At 43.5% G+C, this 24814-nt stretch overlaps 1 protein-coding gene across 3 annotated transcripts in view; it reads left to right on the top strand.

Moving 5' to 3' along the window:
- The window catches only part of LOC145413846 (uncharacterized), a 232670-nt gene that overhangs the window by 105019 nt on the left and 102837 nt on the right, over window positions 1-24814 (top strand). The gene's annotated exons all lie outside the window — the stretch shown is intronic.

Here is a 24814-nt window from a genome sequence, read left to right as displayed (position 1 = left end):
TTTTTCCTCCACCGCCTGTCCTGTAGAATCTTCCATGCTTGTTCTTTCTAACAGGCATGGTGTTTTTCTATCTTTTTCCTGCTGGTTTTTGTCGGTTGTGTGGTGGATGGGGGAAAGCCTTCCTCTTTTCTATCCCTTTCTCATACTCGTTGTTTAGCTCGTATTAAAATTAGTTTCTTCTTTGAAACAGATAACCGTGCAATGTGCCATTAAACCTCCTGTTATCTCTACCTCCCATCCATTCATTTGTACTCTTTTTGCCTCCCTCCAGATATACTCCTGTCTCTCTCCTTCTCTCTTCACGTTTTTTCTTCCTCCCTCTCCCCCTCTCTCCCTATTTTTTCCTTTATCTCCCATTTCTCCCTTCCCCCTTCTCTCTCTCATTTTCTTTTTTTATATCCCACCTTCCCCCACTCCTTACCTCCCTTCTTTCCTCAGTACCTCCATCGCTTCCTCCTCCCTGCTGTACCTCCACCCTTCCCTCCTCCCCGCTGTACCTCCACCCTTCCCTCCTCCCCGCTGTACCTCCACCCTTCCCTCCTCCCCGCTGTACCTCCACCCCACTCTCCTCCCCTCTGAACCTCCTTCTGTACCCGCCTCGCTGCCTCCATTCTGTGTACATTTGTGTTGCTGTTTACCCTGACTCTCGGCCCACTGGCTCCTCCCCTCTCTTTACCCACCGCTCTCTCCCCTCATTTTTACCTCCCCAGCTCCTCTTTTCCCTCCCACATCTCTTCACCTCCAGACTCCCTCTTCCCCTCATTTCCTACCCCTCCCGTCTCCATTTCTCTTCCCCCTCTTCCTCTTCCTCTGCTCCTCATCTCACCTTCGTCTTTACTCGTTTCTTTCATCTCAGACTGAAAGGGCTAGAGTCTGACCGCGAAAGTCAAGAAGCATTCTGAAAGAGAGAGAGAGAGAGAGAGAGAGAGAGAGAATGATTTCCTTTTATTAATGGCGACCTCACAAATACTAACCGACATACAAAGAGATTGCATTTAAAGAAACAGTATGTGCATGGCTTTTGGAGTGTCTTAGTAAAGTACAGTATACGAGTATTGTCGTGTTGATGGTAGTACGATATGTTAAAGAGGCGCCAAAGGCGTTCGCACATGTTTACCCCGAGTGTGTCACAGAAATCTTATTTTGACTGTTCTGCTGCGTTGAGATCAATGTATGGAACTTAAAGAAAAAAAAAAATCTAGGCCTACAGTTGCCATTATAAAGACTCCTGATGGTAAGTAGGTATCGATGTGACAGCATACTGAGACACATGGGGACGCGGATACTAATGTAGCTGTTGGCTCCCAGGCGACATCACCATAATATTTACTGGCAAGTGTACATAGTCAAAATGGTGTGATAACGTCCAAAGAATGTTTGACATATAATGTCCAGTGTTCATGATATTTCTCCATTCTAGGACAGCATGGTTGTCAACACATGGCGTCATGGGTCAACGTCACAGAAATCCGCCTTGCAAGCGCTCCACCATCTTGCATCTTTAGTTAAACATCACACTTCAGGATTTTGGGCTCAGACTTAATTAAATCACAGTGAAAAGTGATAAATCTGAAAGGTGAAGAGGTTTGTGGAGCCTGTATCTAATCTCTTTACTACCAAAAATCATTCCTTTTTTGAATAAATCGTGTGATGATAACAGGAATGAAAAACTCGTAATCGTAATGAACGAGTTAAGAAAATATATTAGATGAAGAAAGCGATGAGGAAGAGGAGGTCGGAGGTGGCAGATGAAGAGGCTGGAGAGGAAGGGAAGGATTGGCAGTGTGTGAAGAAACTAAGGAAAGAAGGAAGTGAAATGAGTGAGGGAGCGGAAAATTGCAAAATGGAGAGAAGGGATGAATGATCGGTAGCACTGCAGAGAGGGTGAGAGGTTTTGGAAAGCCATTATGAAGAAGGGAGGGGAAATGTAAAAGTGGAAAGAATGTCATAGACCTGAATAATGAATAACTGTTGGAAGTGCCTGTTTTCACTGGGCACTCTCTTGTTAGGCCTCCAGTTGTGTGTGTGTGTGTGTGTGTGTGTGTGTGTGTGTGTGTGTGTATATACTTGCCTTTTAACCCCTTCACAAAGAGGACGTCTTTATCACTGTAATCAAGCAACCACCTGACAATTTACTTCAGCTTAACAAGGACCTCTGCCAGTGTGAGGGTTCATGTAGGCTGTGTCAAACCTTTCCTTAGTTCCAAAAATCTTTCCTAAACTGAATTAAAAGCGTTTGGAGGTGGCGTGAATGTAATAAAGTTCTCTGGCAAAAGGGACTAACTGTTTCTGAATCCTACTCGTATAAAAAATAGTAATTGAAAAAAAAGAGTTTGGATAATGATGATGATGATGATGATGAGCTTAATAAAAAATGCGTGATTGAATGAAAGTATGGAAATTATAGGAAGTAGGGGGAAAGAAAGGAGGGAAAGTTAGGAAGTGGGAGGGAGGGGAAAAAAGGAACTGGAATTGAGTGAGGGTGAGGTCGGAAGTGGTGGGGGGGGAGGGGTAGGGGAGGGCAGACTGTAATCATGGCGATAATTACAGTTACCATTACTGAGGCTGCTCTCTCTCTCTCTCTCTCTCTCTCTCTCTCTCTCTCTGTGTGTGTGTGTGTGTGTGTGTGTGTGTGTGTGTGTGTGTGTGTCGTGCGTGCGTGCGTGCAAATCCTATGAAGGACAGCCCATTAAATTGATACACATAGTCCAGTTTACATCCTCCACCCAATTTCACTGACACACACACACACACACACACACACACACACACACACACACACACACACACACACACACACACACACACACACACACACACACACACACACACACACACACACACACACACACACACACACACACACACACACACACACTCCACCCTTGTGTTATCACCATATCATCTGTATTGTTGCCTGCCTGTAGAGTTCCCCTTGTCAGTTTTTACCTCCTGTCCTGCAATCACACACCTCCCCTCTTCGTTGTCTCCTGCTCACTCCACGCTAGTCACCCCTTTATGGCTCTACGGTGCATCTGGAGAGAGAGAGAGAGAGAGAGAGAGAGAGAGAGAGGAGATCTATGCCACGTCCTGTCTTCCATTTCCTCCAATCCCCGTTTATTATTTCCGTGCCCCGCAGCACCAAGCCATTCTGTTGTTGGTTACACTTTATGGGCATCAGGCATACTACTTTTCATATTATTCAGTCGTGTTCCCACCAAATTACCCTTTGTTGTCATCTTGTTGTCTTGGTACACGTGAAGATCATCCCTGCATCGAGAGGCGTGGACATGCGTGCTATCTTTGTCATATTTTCCATTTTGACACTGAAGGGTTTAGTTTGGGTTTTCTCGGAGACTTGTTATCACCATGTAGAATCGATGATAAGGACTGATGGCTTATGGAAGAGTTTTTTGTGTAGCGTGTATTGTTTTTGGTGGTGCTGTTGTTGGAGGTGGCGCAGAGGCATAACTTCCCCCAACCCCCCCAACACACACACACACACACACACACACACACACACACACACACACACACACACACACACACACACACACACACACACACACACACACACACACACACACACACACACACACACACACACACACACACACACACACACACACACACACACACACACACACACACACACACACACACACACACACACACACACACACACACACACACACACACACACACACACACACACACACACACACACACACACACACACACACACACACACACACACACACACACACACACACACACACACACACACACACACACACACACACACACACACACACACACACACACACACACACACACACACACACACACACACACACACACACACACACACACACACACACACACACACACACACACACACACACACACACACACACACACACACACACACACACACACACACACACCTAATGTGGCTAATATATGCTTGCTGGGAAGTTTTCATTCGGCTCGCTCACCGTAGCAAACGTGAAACATTGATTACAATTGTATGAAGCATCCTTTTATAATACTGACTGTGATGAATGTAAATGTTCTTGTCACATACAGAAGTGGAGACTGTAGTTGGCGAGGCCAACTGCACCCTTACGATTTGCATCATTGTACCAACACTGTCACTTATCATGTCATGAAAGTTCGCATCGACCTGAATCCAGCAATGATAGCAAGCCTGTTAGAAATAAATGTTTACATATTACTCTCTGCAGTCCAATAATGTATTTTTGGTGCATTCTTGCTATATCCAGAGGAATTATTCAGCTTGTGAGAGGCTGTTTAGACTGGAAGTGTTCGACACATTTCTCAATAATTCATTTACTACTTGGTGGCTGTCCCAAGCTGAATAGCACAGTCTGAGTAAAGCAAGAATACAGTCATAAGTAACTCCATGAAATGAAGGTGTGAATGAGAATGGTCATCCCAGAGGCTGGTTGGTTTGGTGTGACCCTCACCCTGTTGTGTGGAGGTAGGAGTGGAGGTAGGAGAGGGCAACGGCTGATCGGTACATCCATTATAAGTGTATCCAAAGTATTGGCAGATCCAATAGGTCGGTTACGTCACTGGTTCTCTCCATTCCCTCTTTGATGTGCGAACAAACAGAAGACAGGCAATTTACAAACACTAATTATATTTACGCGTTATTGAGCGGTTCTTTATCGTGTCCCCCCACCTCCCACCCCACTCCTGATACCGAGTTCCTGGCTTTGTGTGTCTGTCCTGCTGCCTTGGAATAGGGAAAAGCATGCACCTGCTGTAGATGGAGGAAATATGGGAGTATGGGAGGGGGGGAGGACAAGAAACAAGGGAAAGAAGTGGAGGAACGAGATATTTAGGAAGAGGAAGAACAGTGAACGTAATACCTAGAAGGAAATATAGAGACAAATAAGGTGAAGCATACGAGATAGATGAGCGGGAGGGAGAGGAAGTGTGGGAGATGCCAGAGGAAGTGGAAGGATGAGGAGTACAAAGGATTACAAAGGGAAGCAAATAACAATAGATCAGTCGGTGTTTTCCTGGCCGTGTCTTAGAATGTCCGATATGACTACAGTGTCTGCTAATTGAAGAAGAAAAGAGAATAAAGCAGACTCCCCGTTCTATACACCTGCCAGTATCTGCAACCCCCCATCACACACACACACACACACACACACACACACACACACACACACACATTCCGAAGCTGGCATCAACAGGAAATTATGGGAAGGACTGCCATGTTGTTAGAAAAACTGTCTGGTAGGCTGGAAGAATGAATGAATGGAGAGCTTAATCAAACCTCTTTCGTAACCACCGTGCGATATTTTTCTATAGTTGAACAATAGCTCTTTTTTTTTTTTTTTCTGTCTCTTGGAGGGAACAGTCGTGGCTTCAATCCTTTGGTTCCTTCTTCTTTGCATAAAAAAGGTGCATCCTCCAAGTACATGGGAGAGAAACGAGACTTGGCCCTGACTTGTATGACTCACTTGTTAGTTGTTAACATGTTTTGCTGGGGCTCTACGGTTAAGCTTATCGTTAATCCCAGTACAGTGATGGTATTCCAGTCTGCCACATCACAGGGCCATGTGGATTGCAGTTCGACAACAGAAGTTCTTTTGCACTGTTTAGACTGATTCGCGGATTCTCAGACGTTCAGTAGTAAAGGTGACGTAATCTAGTCCTTTGAAATTTATTTAATAATTTCAGTAGCTTTCCTCATAATCTCCCGCGTGGAAAAGTGTGTGTGTGTGTGTGTGTGTGTGTGTGTGTGTGTGTGTGTGTGTGTGTGTGTGTGTGTGTGTGTGTGTGTGTGTGTGTGTGTGTTATTAAACGTCCTTTTTACGATGAGATGAACAGAAGATAATACATATTGGTACTGTGAGTGTAGGTTCGCAAAGGAATTGTACTATTTGAGAACCGCATTTTGAGTAATCTATGAAATGCTTTGCCTCCGAAGTAAATTGTTGCTTTTTTCAGATGCCCCTGTGCATTAACGGATCTGTTACGACTCATTTGTTAGTATAATTACCAAATAGTTTTACTGATAAAAAAGTACGAAGATGGCAGGAGAAAGAGAGAAGAGAAGGAAAAAAGAGGGAGGAGAAGAGAAAGAAGAAGAGGAGGAAGTATAAAAACAGGAAAATCCGCAGTAGTCGGTGTGTGGGAGTGGCAGGGTGAAAGTGGGCAGAATTAGCCTTTTATGTCACTGATGGAACCCACAAAAACAAGACGCAGGGAAAGAAAGACGGGGGGGGGGGGAAGGGGCGGAGGGGAGATACGGAGAGAAGGGAAGAAATGGAGGAAAGAAAGGTAGGGAAAGGGAAAAGGAAAATGGAAGGAAGAAAGGAGGAGGGAAGCGAAGGGAATAAAGAAACGGAATGGAGAAAACAGGGGGTAACTGAAGGAAGAGAGGGATCGAAGGAAGAGGTACGGAATGAGGGAGAAGAGAGAGAGAGAGAGAGATGTTAAAGTTTGTTCTCGTTGACCAATGATTATTCTAAACTTTAGAGGTACGTTACATTAGTAAAAGTATTAATTAAAAATGCATCATTAATACGAGTACACAAATGTAAAGGAAAGAATATAAGAAGAAAGTGTAGTATAAGTACATCATAAGGCAACCCGTATAATGTAATTGCCTGGTAAGGAGATTCGTATGATTTAGAGTCATAGACACATAATGATTAGTATCTAATGTGCGATGATGCCATGTTTCGTTCTGCTGATTCCAAAACCATTTCAGCGTAACTTATCTAAAACCTGACTTTCATTGTTTTGCATCCCTGAAATGTTTTTTAACATGTTAAGGAGTTACAAGTTGATGCTTACCTGTTCATACTGCTTCAGCCTTCGTAGTTTGTAGTTTTATGGTTTCATGAGAGAGAGAGAGAGAGAGAGAGAGAGGGTAGGAGGCAGAAGGAAGAATGGGGAAGAGGGAAGAAAGACGAAGAAAAGTCAGAAGGAAAAGTAAGGACTAAGACGAAAGAAAGAAAGAAGTAGGAAGAATAAAATCAGTGTGGAAGAAAGAAAAGTTAATGACTGGGAGAAGAGAAAGTCAAGAAAAGGTGGGAAGGAAGGAGAAATGGAAAGAGAAGTAAAATAAAATAAAGACAGACTAAGAAAGTGGGCTGAAAGGAAGGGAGAGAAGGTGAAGAGGAAAGAGGGAGAGAGGAGAGGAAGGGAGGGGTCAGAGAGGTTAGGAGGTTGAGGGTTAAGAAGTAAGTCTTTTATGACGCTGATGAGAGAGAGAGAGAGAGAGAATTATGTATGTTGTATAGATGCACAGACCACAGAGACCTTGTGCTACCAGCGATGGGGGCCGTCCTTAATTTAAATAGAAACTCCTGCATTGTAGTCGCACAGATGTAATTCGAAGATAGTCCTGTACAAGGGATTATTCTGACCTTCTATTTATAAATCGTACAGGGGAACGAAAAAAAAAAAAAATAGTTCAGAGGTAAAATACTTCTAAGGAAAATTTTACTGGGAGGGCAGAAAATAGTATTAAGAATGAAACTGCTCACATCGCAGTCGTAGGAGTCTAGTGAAGTATATTTTATTGAACATACGCCTTTACTTATAAATATGTATTTCTATTCATTATGTGTATTCATTTTTCTACTTTGCACACAGTTTAGGGTGAGGTTTTAGCCATCAAAATCTTGCAAGAGTGAAAACGTCTGTCATAAGTTTATCATTGTTATTATTATCATTATTTATTATTTTTTTGGCTGATTGAGGTCTAATTTACTTTGAACTCGTTGCCGATTGAGAGAGAGAGAGAGAGAGAGAGAGAGAGAGAGAGAGAGAGAGAGAAGTGGGGACGGAGAGGAATTCAGTGCCTGGGGCTTTGTGGAGGAGCAGTGGGTGGAGGTGAAGGGGGAGGGGGGGGAGGAAGAGGAAGGCAGGGGAAGGAAACAAGGGGAGGGGAAGGAAGAGGGATATTACAGGTGAAAAGGCAAATGGGCAGGAATGTGTTTGTGTTCCGTTTTCATGACACACACACACTCTCTCTCTCATATATATATATATATATATATGTGTGTGTGTGTGTGTGTGTGTGTGTGTGTGTGTGTGTGTGTGCGCGCGTGTGTGTGCGCGTGTGTGTGCGCGCGCGCGCCTAGTAGCCGTCTATCCAGTTTCGCTATTCTACACAACTGCCAGTTGTCTGTTACTCCTCTTTTCCACATTTTCTTCCTCGTCTCTCTCTGCATTCTTTATGTGACTCTCCTTTTCTCATTCTTTTCCCTTCATTCTTCCTCCTATTCTTTTTCCTTTTTTCCAGACTTTTCTCATTTCCTCCTTCTACTCTCTTTTTCCTGTTGTTCAACCTTACTTTTCTTCATTCTTCTCTTTTTTTTCACCCATTTTTCTTCCTCCTCTCGTTCCACCACTTACCCATCCTGTTTGTTATCCGCCTTTTGTTCCTTCTTCTCCTCTACTTCCCATTCTTCCATTTGTTTCCCTCATTCATTTTTTTCCACCTTTTCCCCTCTATTCATCCTTCTCATTATTGCAGTTTTCTCTCTCTTCTCGTATCTATTGTTCGTCATCTTTTCCTCATCCTTCCCCTCCACCTTTGTTATTCGTCATCTTCCCTTGTCTTCCCATTCTTCCTCTCCTCCCCACTCTCCCCGTTTTTCTGCTCATTAAATTATTCACCGTTTCCTGGTAGTGGCGGGGTCGTGTCTCTACCTCACCACACCCTCAGGTAAGCAGTCACGTAACTCCTACGACAAAAGAGATAAATGGCACCATGACTTCACTGTTACCGTGAAAGATATTATTATTTTTCTCATCTCCAGGGTGAGGGTAATACAGCCAGGGTAAATGATGATGTTGAAGATGATAGCAGTCGTAGTAGTAGTTATGATGAAATTTTTGTCCACCATCTGAGTTACTAGCAACCCCACACCTACTGGACAGGAAAGAGGGGTTGGGATGGTGCCTGAACCTTTCTTACACTTCTGTTACATGTCTGTAGTGGGAATAATGATTTTGTACTATAAATCCCTTTACGTTTCCTTATTTGTATGCTAATATAATTTCTGTTCATACTAATACAGTATTTTTTTTTTATATGTCCGACTCTGGACATAGGCTTCACAGCCTGCTATCAAGGCCCATACACCTCTCTACATGTTACCACTTCGGCGCTAACACCCACCGTCCAAATTGAATATATACTAGGGCTGTCTCATACAGGACTGGTTTATTGGTATTAGCGGGGGTATTTTTACGACATGGCGGGTCTTCTGGTAGATCAGTAAAGTCTGCTTTTTTAAAATTCAAATCCTTAAAATGTTCCCAGCCCCAGCGGGGATTTGAGCCTGTGTCCGGTAGGACTGCAGGCCACCTCTCTACCGATTGAGCCACCGCCTCTAGTGTTTTTCCTCGTGTTTGATTGCTTACGGATTTTTTCTTTCTTTAATTTGGTGTCGAAACTTCCCTAGTCTATGTATAGTCTGTGCCTACGAGTATGTATGTGAGTGTATTTATTTGTACGTGTGTACACACACACACACACACACACACACACACACACACACACACACACACACACACACACACACACACACACACACACACACACACACACACACACACACACACACACACACACACACACACACACACACACACACACACACACACACACACACACACACACACACACACACACACACACACACACACACACACACACACACACACACACACACACACACACACACACACACCTATGCCTGTATTTAAGTGTGTGATGATGATGTCTCCTGCTCTTGGTATGCGTGTGTGTGTGTGTGTTTGTGTGCAGCTTTCTGGCCCGAAGGTTGGTGGGGGTGGCTGACACAGCTTCCTAGAGGTGAGGAGAGTTCACTGCCTGCCCCTGTGTGGGTCACGGGTCCACACACACACACACACACACACACACAATCCCATTCTGAAAAATATTTCGTGTAGTCCAACGCTATTTTTATTTTTATTATTATTTTTTTTTTTTACCCAGCAGGCTGTAAATCGTTCCCAGGTATGCTCAGTTCACTTCATTTTGGCAACCCCTCCGTCTTAAATGCGGAGATGTAATAAGGGATTAATGTCAGAATATAATGCTAGTAATGCTAGAATGTGTTGGCATTGATGTAATGGCGTAGTATTGTCTTATTCTGCGTTTGACGTACGATAAATAAGCTAAACAAAATAAATAGATAAATTCACCACCAAGGTACGGTGAACGAACTATAGAATATGTTAATGAGATCTGCGCCAGGCTTGTCTCCAAACCCTCTCACTGTACGGCAGACGTGGAATGTCTTGGCAGAGGATGGGTGTGCAGGAGTGGGGCCCTGACACTGTTCCTGCTCCAGAGTAATCTTACATTGACGCAGTTATTCATATCACAACCACTTCTTTGAACGAAGGTTGTCCGTGAAAGTTAGCTAAACGTTGGGAATATCACGCCAAACTTCAGGACGTTATGATTAGTAACGATGAGAATGATAAGTGTCGTCACCGAATTGTAATATAATTTGAAGGTATATTTGAGGAGCCTAAGCACATTCGGTTACTGTGTATTAGATCAGAAGCCTTCAGATTATGTTTTTAAAACTTCTCTCAGTGTATAATATACACTGAGAGTAATGAAAAACTGTATAATTACCCGATATTGTATTTGAACTCCAGTGCGACCCACTTTGCATGACGTCACCCCCACACTGCGTCATGGTGGAAGAGAGGAGAGCGTTCTGATGAAACCCATTGAATAAATACCTACAGAACGATGACGTCTTTTATATTTTTCGTTCTTGCTACCGCCTGACAGTTTTATTAGGCTGTGGGGAGACTTCTCATGTGTGTGTTTATTTCCTTACTATGACATTTTCCCCGTACCGTTAAGACAGTTTTGTGGTTGTGTTTAGTTCAGGGAAGACCTTGTAGTAAATGGGCTTAAGAGGGACCCTTAGCTACGCATCACCTCTCCAGATTTCGCGCTTGTTCTTTCCCTCTTATGTTCTCCTTACCTTCTGCCCTCCTTCCCTCCCTTCCCCTCAGTTTCTTGTTCTTACATCTCATCTCCCCACCGTCATCATCATTTTCTAAAGCTACTCCTCCCTCTTTCTTCTCTCCCTCGTTTCCACGCGGTTTCCTTCCATCCTCCCTCCCTCTCCCTCCCTACCACACTGATTCCCTCCCTTTTCTTCTCTCCCTCCTTCCCTCTCTCTTCCTACTACACTGTTTCCTTCCACTTTCTTTTCTCCCCCCCTCTCTCACCCTCCCTACCGCAGTTTCCTACCGCTTTCTTCTCTCCCTCCCTCTTTCCCTCTCTCACCCTCCCTACCACAGTTTCCCTCCACTTTCTTCTCTCCCTCCCTCCCTCCCACTCCCTTCGTCCTTCATGTGTGCCACTCCCTCCTTGCTTTGTTTATGTCTTCCAGTTATCATCACTACCACCATCATCTATCGTTATTATACCTTATTTGTTTGTGCCTGTCATTTACTCGAAAATTTTGATATTCCCAATTTAATCTTGCTTTTTCTTCCTTTTCTTTTATCTTAATTATTCCCATCTCTCTCTCTCTCTCTCTCTCTCTCTGTCTCTAAGGCTTCTGTATTATTTTATTTCTCGTTTTTGCCGTTAATTCTCCAGTTTTTCCCTGATTTTCTTCACAAATTGTACTTGTTTTACAGTTTTTTTTTGTCTCTAAGTCACTTTTACCTATTCCAGTGTCCATTTCTCTCTCACCTCGCTTATTGCCAACACCCATCTATTACTCATATCTGGTATATCAGGTAACTACATTCCTCCTGCCAGCTCCTTTTCTTGTGCCAACACCACCTCTTCTGCAACATAATTCTTTCTACCACCCCGTTTGCCAACTCCGCCCCTTCTACCTACACCACCCCGCCTGTCGACTCTACCCCTCGTGCCAACTGCACATCTAACTCCCCTTCTACTAACTCCACCTCTGGTGCCAACATTATCTTCTGCCAACCTTGCCCACCCCTTCTGTCAACCTCTTCTACCAACTTCTCTTCTTTTAACTCGGCCTTTGGTGCCAAACTTTTCCTTCTCCATTATTAGCAACTCCCCTGTTCCGATTCTTCCAGTACCTACTCCTCACCTTCAGCCAACTCCCTGTCTACTTCAGTCATCTCCCCTCACTTCCTACTGCCAACACCTTCAAAGCCCCCTCCACAACACGAAAAACTCGCGCCAACTAAATCCCCCTCCTCCACCCCTTTCTCTTCGGTCTAACCCGCCACCTCCTCCCACCCCATCCCAGTTTCTCTCTCCAGTCTAACCCGTTCCCCTTCCTTCCCCCGGGCCCGTGTTCTCCAACTTCTGCTTCTCCCGCCTCCGCCAGTGCACTCCGGGACGCCAAAGGGAACGCACGCTCCTCCTGGCAGCTCTTGAGGTCTCGCCCAGTTTCACGGACGGTGCTTCGAATCATCCGTGGTGAATCACAGACAAACTCTCTTTCTCCTCCATTTCATCGCGATTTGGGGAGTGAAGGCTGAGAGAAGAGACACCAGGAACTTTTACTGTGTTTTGGAACTTTAGTGATTTGGTGACTCGTGCGTTTTTTAATAGTTTGAGTTTTCGAGTGACTGTTTCGGTGTGGCAAGATTTTCAGTTCTTCACTCATCGCTGGATCTGAGTTAACCGCACCAGGTGAGTCGGCTGTGGGTGTGAGTCAGTGTATGAGTCATGATGCGGGCCGTGTTTGACTGTCATTACTCGTATAATGAATGCGGTTTTAGGTGAATAGAGCGTTGAGTGTATCTAACTGAGGTGGTGAGTGTAAGGCGGAAGTAATCAGGATTAGTGAATTAGCGAGTCAGTGAATGTGCTGATGAAGAACACGTCATCAGAGAGTGTTAACTCTTTCAGTACGACAGGTCTTTCTCTTGTTTATGTGAAATCAACTGGGAATTGCAAGAATAAATGGAAGAACTGTGTTAACGTTCTTAAAGGAGTAACCATTTTCGTCAGAGCTTACTCCATGGATCAATAAAATCGTCTTGCGGTAGCCAGAATAATGTACTCGTATAAGGCAAAGGACACTCCCTGAGTGAAGGGGGTAGAAACAGTAGCACTAATGTTTCGGTCATAGGATGTGTTTTATACTGACTACCCCGAATTGCTGTAGTAATATGACAGAGTAGTCTGAATGTGCTATACTTTTAAAAATACCTATACGTCGCCATCCTGAAGGGGTTGCATGACAGCGTACGAGTCAGTCAACTTGCGTTTAAGAGATGGATGAGTATGAATCAGTTGCCCTTGAAGAAATGCAAGCTACTCGCTTCACAGGAATCAAGGATGACACAGTAATACGCCCAGGCAACACCTCGCACAAAGAGCGTAATAAAAAAAATAAAAAAAAGTACAGTTTTTCAGAGAGGGGCAAGGATTGAGAGTAAGTGAAAAGACTAAAGAGAAAGAAAGGCTTGAATAAGAGCTTGGGAAGGTTAATCTGTCTGAGAGAAAAGTGACATGTAGAGAAACTACAGTATATATATATATATACACACACACACACACGCGCACACACATATACCGGTATATATACTTTGAGAGAGAGAGAGAGAGAGAGAGAGAGACCGCACACATCCCCAAATGAAAGAATTATCAAAATTCACCCCCTCCCCCCCAAAAAAATAATAATAATGGCAATACCTGGAACCGTGACAAAAACTGTGTAATTAGAGGCGACATGGAAGACTGTACGTGACGGTAGACAGGTGTTGTACGGTATTAGAATGGCGAAATATTACCACGTTAGAATATTGGAGGGGAACGCTGTGCAATATAAGAGAGAGGGGGAGGGGGTAGGTAGAGGAGGATTGACAGGTTGAAGTGAATAGATGGGTGAGACGATAAGGGACTTTGTGGAAATAGACGCGTTGATACACAGGAATGAAGAAAGGTGGCTATTATTTAGACAAATGAATATTAGGAAAAACAAGACTGCAGTAATGACGGTGGTGAAATTCTCTCCTAGGATTGTCGTCGTCTTGTATGGGTACTCTGTCCTTTTCATTGTGAGAACTCAGGACTCTTTCGGTTTATCAGAAAACTCGTGATACCGATGAGAGAGAGAGAGAGAGAGAGAGAGAGAGAGAGAATTTACTATGCTGATATGAGTTATTAGTTCTACCGGATGGGCCCCACACACTTCCTGTCCTCGAGTTGTCCACAGAAGTGCAGGAAGTACAGTGTATACACAAACACACGTACCATAAATTCCCTGTTTGACAATAAATTCCCAGTTTTAGCTAAGATTTGTACTTTTAGCAAGGACAATGAAGGGAGCGTGTAGAATTATCCCACACCTCTTATTCTTCCTGCTTATAGAAATCCTAGTTAAGAGAGAAAAAGTGTGGTGAGGTATTTTATGCATCCCACCCCAGTTCGGAGTTCCACTAGGGTGAAATTTGTGACAGGACTGTTGCACAGAATCGACCAAGACATCAAATTTCGACCAGTATCAGAATATTCAACTCGGACTTCTCTAGGTCTTCCCTAAGCTGACTAATATCGCGGGAGGGGGGGGGGTGAGAATATAACAAATAAGACGAGATATTAATGAAGGGCTCAGTGGAGATTATTTCTCATACCGTCACTACGAGAAGCCTCCCTTTAGCTGAATAAAATTGTCGGCAGCTGAAATATAAACAAGATGTATGTCATCGTACTGAAACAGATGCATTGCATGGAGTCTATATGAGAATGGATGATTGGGAGATGATTAGGTAGACCGTGACAGAGTAACCGGGTGAGGGAGTATAATATAAGAGAGGGTAGTGTGTCGTGGGAGTAGGGGTCGTTGTTGAGTAGAGACAGAAATACCTCGAATCAGATACCTTTCACAGGATGTGGGGTCATGCAGTAGATAGACGCGTCGTCTAAAGGTACAATCGTGATCAGAAGTTTTGTACACCCTTGAAAGTCGGAATCAAATGAGATCCTGCTAAGCTAACCGGTAATATGTGAGTGAGTTAGAAGGGTTGGCATCTCACTTCATGAGTGTGGGACCTCAGACGTGTAAAAGGATATTTGAGCGCAACTATACGACCACACAGTGAACAGGCCTCTCGAGACACCCTGAACAAACCTAATGGTGAACATTGCTTAGTATGTGTGCGTCTGTGTGTCAGAAACGAACATTATGAGTCACGGGTCGTGTTCAGTGGGCTGGTTTGTCTGACCTCACTCTCACATTGTAGGCTGGAAGCAGATTGAACTGCTTCATAACCACGATGTTTAATACTTTCAGCCTCAGGACGACGTCTTTGTTATTAGCAGACGAGGGTAGACTACACATTAGCCTCCTTGGTAGGTGGTGGTGGCGACCATCATCCAGTCTCTTGATATAGCGCTGACTACATCTTCCTATAAGGTGACTCTACACTGAGTTACAAGCTTAATAGTTTCCTGTATCTCAGGAAACCATTTGCAACGATGTTTGATAACAGTATACACCAGTTACCGTGGTGATGTGGGGCTTACTATAGTGCCCCTGTTAACTGAGTGGAGAGACGCAATGCAGCGTCCATCCAGGAACCACACCTCCACACTCTTCCCCGCGCCTTGCTGTGATGAGGCGCCGTCCACCATAAGGGAACATTGGTTCGCTGCACGGAATGCTTTACTGCGATTGATGGGTCTGTATGGCCAGACAGACCTGGGTTACTGTACTACTACAACTACTCATTAACCTTTGCATCGCTAGAGGTCCATTTCAAATTGAGTAAAATAATCTTGAGATGAAAAAAATATAGAGGTGACGTTATTTTCATTTTAATCAATATACCACCATACGATTATACTGAACAGCTTGTTTTAGAAGTTATACTCATCATTTGCAATAGTGAATGGATCATCCAAGGCTGTATCTAACTCTTTGAGTGCCAAAAGCCTGTCCGAAGTTGAATGAAACCGTCTGGAGGTAACCCAAACACAGTATCTTCGTAATGAACATATTTTTTTCTCTCTCTCTTACTAATGCTTGTGTTATTTGCGTGTGAAATGAAGCCTACGAATTGTGGTGTGGAGGATGAGCGAATGTATGTAGGGCCTATGCCGACGACGATGACGAGGATGATCTTACATGTCTGCACATTTCGTTCTCTGTGTATATGCATGCATCCTACGGGAGAGACGAAAGTTTATCTTCATCATCATGTTAATCCGCCTGTCTGTCAGTTTAATACAATTCCTGCTCACGCCTGCATTTCCTCCTCCCGTTCCGCCATCCTTTCACTTCCCTCCACATTTTTATCTCCCAGTCTCTCCACCGCATCGACTCCACATCTCGCGTGTTATTTCTTATGTGGCTTAAATTCAACACTTTCATAATTATCAGCTTTCATCACTTCCTCTTCCACCACACCTCCACCTCCTCCATCTTCCTCCTCCACCTCCATTTCCTCCTCCGCATTATCTTCCACTTCCTCCTCCTCCTCCTCCTCCTCCTCCTCCTGCTTCACCCCCCAAGCTTTCACCTCACCACTTTTTTTTTTTTTTTTTTTTAATCTTCATTAACCTTTTTACTTTGATTTGTGTCTTCCTTGTTTTTCCCAATATCATCGAGTCTCTCTCTCTCTCTCTCTCTCTCTCTCTCTCTCTCTCTCTCGTAACATCACTTTGTAAATAGACATCTTAATTTTGCTTGGTTGTTGTTGTTTGAAATTTAAGTGACATCATGTTTCATTGCCTAGGTTTTATTTGGTTCACATTGTTTCCTCTAGGTTCATTTTTAGTTAATATAGGACACATTTAGGTTTATTATAGATTCAAATTAGGTGAGTGCTTGGTTCCATTTCGCATCACAGTAGGTTCCATTTAGGTTCACTTCAGGTTCCCTGTGTTCACAATAGGTTCAGATTCAGTTCCTTCTGAAATCAATTCACGTTCCTTCTAGGATCCATTTGGGTTCACTGTAAGTTCATTTTGTTCCGTATTTGATTCTCCCGGGTTCACTTTAGGTTTCATTTTAGGTTTTCTTTGGGTTCACATCCAGTTCCTTCTAGGTTCAATTTAGGTTCCAGTATAGGCTACTTCTAGGTTCCCTGCAGGATCACTTTAGGTTCCATTTTAGGTTTCCTCTAGCTTCTCTTTAGATTCCCTTTAAGTTTGCAGTCAAGGCTGTCTTTGTGAGGTATCTGTATATTGCGACAAAGGGATGAAACAAAGACATATTAGTGAGTTTGTTATTGTCATTGTCTCCCATTTATACGCTCTCTCTCTCTCTCTCTCTCTCTCTCTCTCTCTCTCTCTCTCTCAGAACTACAAACATGTTGAATTTGGCCACATTATAGCACATGCACACAATGACTTAAGTGGGATCAGAGGTCAGAGAGGCGTAATTGTACGAGAGATTGATTGGCACACAGACGAGAGCCAAGTGTGGGTGTTTGCGTGATTAGAGAGAGAGAGAGAGAGAGTGAGTAGAACATTACACATAAAAATCACTCCGAGGTGTGTGTGTGTGTGTGTGTGTGTGTGTGTGTGTGTGTGTGTGTGTGTGCAGGGGTGTAACTTTAGCACCTGTGTGTTGTGTAGGCAGGATGTCGGTGCAGGGTATTGTCTACTCTCACAGCCGCTTGTTTACTTAACCTCTTTCAACAGTGTCGGTTTTGTCGTGTTTGTGTTGATTTACATTGTGTACGTCGTCCTGTGTCTTTGGTTCATCACTTGTTTGTCTGTATGTCATTCTCATTGTTTGTCTTGTTTATCTGTGTATCTTATTTCTGATTATCGCTTATTTATCTGAATCGTTTACCTTTTCGTCTGTCTTTATTTCTGTGTCTCTGTTTATCTCATCTCGTATCTATATGTTTCTTTATGTGTATTTATCTCTTGTTTATCAGTATCTTTAAATTGTTCATGACTCGTTTTACTTCCCTCACTGATATCAGACGGAGATAATCCACTGAATTCGAGATTTTTTTTTTTTTTTTTTTTAATCACACCACCATTAGACGGTTTTTAATCACCTCAAGGGAGATGTGGTGAGTGGGGTTAAAAGGAGGCTATTTCATCTCCAGTCCGGAAAGCCTCTGTAAAGCTAAGATCTTTCGGTAGGAGGATGAATATAACAGTAATGGTGTCAGGCTGAAAGGGTTGATACAGACATGAAGGACGTATGAAAAGAATGGCTGAATTTTTACGTATAAGGAACAGACGGTCGTAAATTCTTCGATCCCTTCGCTCGGAGGACGTCATTGTAGGTCATTCTTGTTACTGCCACATGATTTTATTCAGCATAGGAAAGACCGCTTGCACTGAAGAAGTTGGTGATGGCTGTATCAAATCTCCAGCAGTTCGAAAAGTCTCTCCCAAGTTTGAATAGTCTCTTCTGAGCTGATTAAAGCCGCCTAGGGATAGTCGGAATAAAATGGGGGAAAAAAAAAATCTCTGTGAATGGGTGTAGGGAGGCCTTCACTTCTGACTTTGATTTGTGAAGCTCAGTTTTGAGATTAAAGCATGCGTAACCTCTCTCCCTTGCTGGTAAGTACGGACTCCCCTCAACACGGCACACGCGGTAACCACCTACTCACAAATGTTCCTGGTCGTCGGAAGTTGGGGCTTACCTTCACCTCCGCCCTTGCAGTTTTAAGATTATGGCCTTAAGACACTTGATGTCTGGCTAGAACAAACGAGGCGCTTACTAGGTATTTTAACCCTTACAGATCAGTGATATCTTTAGGTCTCCATACTGTGGTGATCTGCTGTATATGCTCAGTTTCTTCTTGGTTCTTCCAGACAAGTTTCAGTTTTGTGCTATTCCATTATTTCATTACAAAATCATTTAAAACCTGGTACAGTTATTCCTCCGACACATCCCCAGACATAGTTGTTGTTGTTGTTATTATTATTATTATTATTATTATTATTATTATTAAAGCCTTTTCGAGTGTTTATGGGTCAACGATCAAACCATACAAACAGGTTGTCAGTGTGCTTGTTGCCGTATGGAGACCATCATACATTCTGATTGGAATGTTGGCAATTTTAATTGTATTTTTGCCATCCCCTGACGATTTCCTTTTTAAGATGAGTCTTTAATAACGAGGGGGTTAGCGAAGACTACCGGTAATCCGTTCTCCGAAGAGTTCCCATAAACTGAGTACCATGTCGGGAGATACGGGTGGGGGGGGGGGACTCCCTAGTGAAGGGGATAAACCTATCCTTACAGACCTATCTGGCAAATCTTGCAGGAAGCAGTAAATAATCTCCCTCACTATAAACCGGGAATAGGAAGACAAACTTTAGGATGTTCAAATCTAGCAGGTGAACTGAACGCGATCACAACGCCATCTGTCAACGGGGCGGCGCTCTGTCCACTCGGATGCCAGACACGATATTCAGATGTCTAATTTTGCATCCCTGTCTGTATCTTTTTTTTTTTTTTTTTTTCTTTTATAAATATTTTAATGTGACATGACTGAGGAAGTGACTTAACATGTGTATGGTAAACAGTTAACTGGAAGTAATAGAATAGTTCGGTTCAGCTTGTTTACTTCACAAGTGCAAGGTAAGTGACACCAGATGGATGAATGAACATATGGTTTGCATGGATGACTAGGCAAACGGGTGGACGAATGGAGTAAACAGAGTGGAAGAAGAGAGACGTGACAGTGGGTAAACAGAGGCTGGTGGGTGGGCGTCACCTGCCACCCCAAAACTCACCGATACAAACACACTTAAACCATCACCTGTCCCGTGACTCCATTTTGATACGTCATCTCGGCTTGGCGGCGGTGTTTGGTTGGTTGGTTGGTGAGGTACGTCATAATTCTGGAGAACAGTGATTGGCCGAGCTATGACGTCACATACCGGGAACACTCCGGTTGGCTGGATAGCATGATGGCTCTTTGGAACGAGGACGGTGATTGGCTGGGCATCAGTACGTCATCACGCATGGAGACCTGTGATTGGTTGAACGGGAAAAAGGACACAGTGGGAGTTAATTTTACATCATCACAATTCAATCATACATAGAAATAAATATATACAATTCTTTCATTATTTCCACAACACTAGGTAACTGTATATCGTTCACTTCTTTTTAGCGTACGACATAGCGGTTGAGGTTATTTCTGTGGTTGTGCTGTTATTCCCCCCCCCCTCTCTCTCATTTTTTGCATTTTTCTTTTCTCTTGCCTTTCTCCTCATCTCTCATGTTATTTCTTCCCTTTCCGTCTCCTTCACTCCTCGCCTCTTATCTTCCCTTTCCTCTGTCCTTTATTCCTTCAGTAAATGACAGTTTCGTAATTTATGCTTGTCATGGGTAGACGATTTTATTAAGCTTAGGAGAGGCCGTCCATAGTGAAGTGGTTCATAGAGGTTGTATCTAACTCATCCACTTCGAAAAGTATCCTACCTAAATCGAATGGTCAGATGGAAAAAATGGAGATAGCGGCCTCGAGCTACTGGGACTACCATTCTCTGCTCTTTTCTCTTCTGCTATCCTCTCCGTATCTTTGCTCTTCTCTGCTCTGCTCCCTTCTCCGCTCTGCCCCCTTCTCCATACCCTTGCTCTGCTCTTAACTTCTCTGTTCCTTTCTCCGTACCTCTGCTCTGCTCATTACTTCTCTGCCCCCTTCTCTGTACCCATGCTTTGCTGTTCTCTACTCCCCTCTTCCTGCCTTTGCTCTTCTCCTCTGTCCCCCGCACCATGCTTTGTTCTGCTCTTCCCCTCTCTGCTCTCCTCGGCCTCTGCCTGCTTTGGCCTCCCCGTAACACCCCCCCACCTCCCCTGGGGACTGTTGTTGCCTGTCCTTTGTTCTCCCGTCTCGTTCATGCATTCCATCTCCATATTACTGTGTTGCTCTCTGTTGTTTTCCGTCATCCTTTGTTTACATTTTGAACCCAGGTGTGTGAGAGCTTCAGGTGCATGACTTCTTCTGGGAGAGGAACTGGATTTAAACATTGGCCACGCCTACCACTTAATCTTCAGCGCCCATCTTTACAGGCTGTAACACTCAAACCCCGCCCGTCCCTCACACCCCTCAGTTTTACGTCCCCTTCCCACGGAAATATAGGGGGAAAGGGGAGAGAGACACGGGGGAAGCAATGTTTACAGTGGCACAGCAGTAACAGTAGTTGGTGTTCTTGTGATGTAAGCACTTTCTTCCGTGCACATAGTAACCTATGGTCTTTAAAGTATTTCTCTCAGCTTACTGAATCGTTAAACGGTACCAGTAAATGACAATAATACAAAAATACAAGCAGAGCAGCTAATATAGTCCCTGTACTGGGATAGTCATAACTGTGTTGTCAGCAGCTATGTGGCACTCGGAACGCTAAGCATTGTGTACTGACCCTGTTGCTGCGAATTAACGTATTTTGTTTTATTTCGGCTAACATCAGACGATTTTACTGTGATTAGGAGAAAACAGGGCGCCCTTGTTAAAAGAACTGTTTTGAGCCGAGAATAAAGATCGTATTTTATTCCAGCTTATGACGGGTGACTAGCTCATCGCAGCTCGCCGCAGCCAAAAGACTTAAAATGGAAATCGACGTCGTCCTCTTTAACTAAGCTTAAAATTACCAAGTCCATCTTGAATACTGAACTGGAATATATATTAGTCGCGAAGAGGTCCTGTGGAAGGGATGCAGGTCCATAGTACAGTCTTATTCTAACAGGCTACAAAAGGACGAAAATTACCACCACGTTAATGAACTACAATTTCGTATTTTGTGTATACTGCTGGCGGGTTTTATGTAGTCCCAGGGACAAATGTCGGACTGAGAAACCACAGACAGTTTCCACTAAGGCAGTTGTGAAAAATATAGTTCTTGTTTGAATGGAGGGGAGTCGGCATGAATGTTGTCAGAATGATAGTTGTTGTGAGGAAAGTAATGGTTGTGAGTGTGGTGCTGTGACTAGCCTTGTGAGCAGCGGTGTGTGTGTGTGTGTGTGTGGCGGATGTGGGTGTGTGGGCGGGGCGTGTTGCTGTGTATAATGAGCCCACCACTAGCCACTTTCTCACGCTGCCCTCTGCCTTCCCTACTGTAGTGTGGCTGCGGCGGTGGGACATGTGTGGGTGGAATACAGGAGTGGGTGTGGGGGTTGGACAGGCTTGAGTCAGTGGAGGATAGTGTACGTGTATGGGCGGGTGTATGACAGGTGTGGATGTGGGCGTGGGTCAGGTGTGAATGGGGGCCAGAGTACATATAGGGGTGAGTGTAGAACAAGCATGGGTGTGGATGCATGAAGTGGATGGTTTTGACGTTAGCCAATGTGGAGGACAAGCTTAGAATACTGATAATGTGGATGGTATGGATTTACGAGAGGTATGGGTGTTGAGTGGTGTGAGGGATGGGTGATGTGGGTGTAGGTGTGGGGGATGTAGGGTGGATGTTTGTTAAAATCGTAGGCATGAGACAAACGTATGGCGACACTGTGACAGGTGCGGCTTATAGGATGTGACGTGTGTGTGTGTGTGTGTGTGTGTGTGTGAGAGAGAGAGAGAGAGAGAGAGAGAGAGAGAGATGTAACGATATTAATGTGGAAGGACAGGTATGAATGTGGATGTGGCTGAACAGACGGGTGTGATGATGAGGAACATATGTGAATAAACGTAATTTTGTAAGTTCGAGATGAGTGGTGTAAACGTAAGAGATGTAGGTGTAAGAGGACTTGTGTGGATTGAGCAGAGTAAGTACGGATGTGAGTGGACACTGGTAGGCTAGGATTGGTGGAACAAATGTGGGTGTTAAGTGTCAAGTGTGGATGTGGGTGTAGGTTTGGGAGAACGTGTGTAGACGTGAAAAAATTGATGTGGGTACTGGTGTGGATGTGAGAGAATATATTGTGATGTGAAAAGACTGGTGTAGGTATGGGTGTTGGTGTAGGTGTGGGTGTGAATGTGGGGGGACACGTGTGGGGACACGTGTAGTTGGGGCAGGACAGGTGTGAATAAGTGAACGACAGGAAATTACGGTTGGATGAGTCAGTGAACAGGTGGTGCGTGAAAGAAGCAGAAAGTGAACGGTGTGGTGAGTAAGCAGTAGCATGAAGGAGTAGAAAGAAAAGCAGTAGTCGTTTTGGTCCGTTGTTATTAGTTTGTTATCAGGTAGTACTGTAGAGAAAATGACGGAGGCACAGTATCTTGTGTTTGTGGAAGATAGTGGTAATAAAGTAGAACGGCTCCCCTCTTCTTGCCAATCTATCCATCTTAAACCGGCAGGAAAAATGGAAAAGGATCAGTGTTCATTGCTTTAAAAAAAATGCTCTGGATATTATATCAGAGTGGATGAAGTGAATGGTCAGCGCTATGTTAATTTGTAAATGAAATTAAGGATGGCAACATAACTTCATTGCCCTGTTGTGATTTCTCCCGTGATATTCACGGCGGAAAAACAGTTATAAAATTAGTTTCTAATTATTCAGCCGTAAACATATTAAGCCGGAGGTCGGAAGCCATGTCTGTCGGGGACAAATGTTGACCTAATATTTCAACTTTTCTCTTTCTTCTGCTGGCTGATATAATTAAGCTAAAAGCTGCTTGTTATATTCCTTAACACATAAATAATTCTTTGATGTGATGCGTTAGGAAGGAGAGTGACGGGACATGCCGTGAGTGTGAAGTACATACAGTGAAACAGTTGGTAAACTTTTGTCCTTGACTGTATTTATCCAGGCGATATTTAAAGGAATGTATTGTATTACAGTGTGATACATCTTTAGGAGTTTTGTTCTACACATTTACCATCTGTTGAAATTTCCATGAATACTCTTTGTTAGTGTCAGTTTGTCATGTCTGAACCGACAGAATTATTTATCAGGATCTGTGTGAATGATCTGTTCGCAACAGCTGCTGTCATTTATACTGTAACATGTATGGCGATCCATTTAACTGAGACTTCAATCCTTCCAGCCCACTGGAATAGTATTGTTGTTTGCTAGGATGTGACTAGGCTCTCGGAGTTTGAAGTAAGGGTAAAGGAATTATTCACCGTATTTTTAGTCTTCATCTGCCCTGTTACCAGTGTTAGCGTCAATTATGTAGTTGGATGTATTGCAACACAAACCTTTTATCAACGTCATTTAAAGAAATGAGAAAAGAAATTCGAGCCAACTTTGAATCTTGTGGTAAGTTCACCGGCAATGTCAGTCCAGTCATTGTAGCGTCAACCCAGTCTAATTTTTACCGTTAATTAGGACACATAAGTAATTACGTCAAGTAAGGCGTATAATCAATATAACTGTCACATTGCCATTGAAACCATTCACTTATTGTTTCTCAGCAGATATTTTGTGAAGAAATTCCTCAAACACTTTCTGCATTTCGGGATAGATGTCATTGGATTTGGTTATACTGTATAGATACGAACCGGTACCAAGAAAGTCTCTGAAAAATTCTTGAATACTGGTAAAATATGAGCAACTGTTTCGGCGCTCCCGTTGAAAATAATATTTGTTGCAAATGTATGACCGTGTTGTGTGATAACGGTGTCCAGCGGGTTGCCAACTCCAGATGTTAAGCTAACTGGACGCTAATTACCAGCCACTGATTTACTACCTTTATGAAGAGTGTACTTACCGGTGATGGCTTACAGTCATGAAGCACAGTATTACTCCGTTTGAGGGTTAGTCTACAATTTTTGGTATTTAATTCTTTGCTTCAGTTACGGCACGTAGAAATAAAAAAAGAAACTGGTTCGTGTGTTCTGTTAATCCTGCTTTTTTTTTTTTTTTTTTTTTTTATGCACCTCGTCTGACTTTGTGTATAAGGCTTAAGTCTTCTTGGCATTTTGTTACGGATAAATTAGAACCTTTTG

The sequence above is a fragment of the Coenobita brevimanus genome, chromosome 97 (genome assembly GCF_032717465.1).
Source record: "Coenobita brevimanus isolate Jiangsu-jjx chromosome 97, ASM3271746v2, whole genome shotgun sequence".
In the NCBI taxonomy this organism is placed as follows: domain Eukaryota; kingdom Metazoa; phylum Arthropoda; class Malacostraca; order Decapoda; family Coenobitidae; genus Coenobita; species Coenobita brevimanus.
This window is presented reverse-complemented; position numbering and strand designations above follow the sequence as displayed.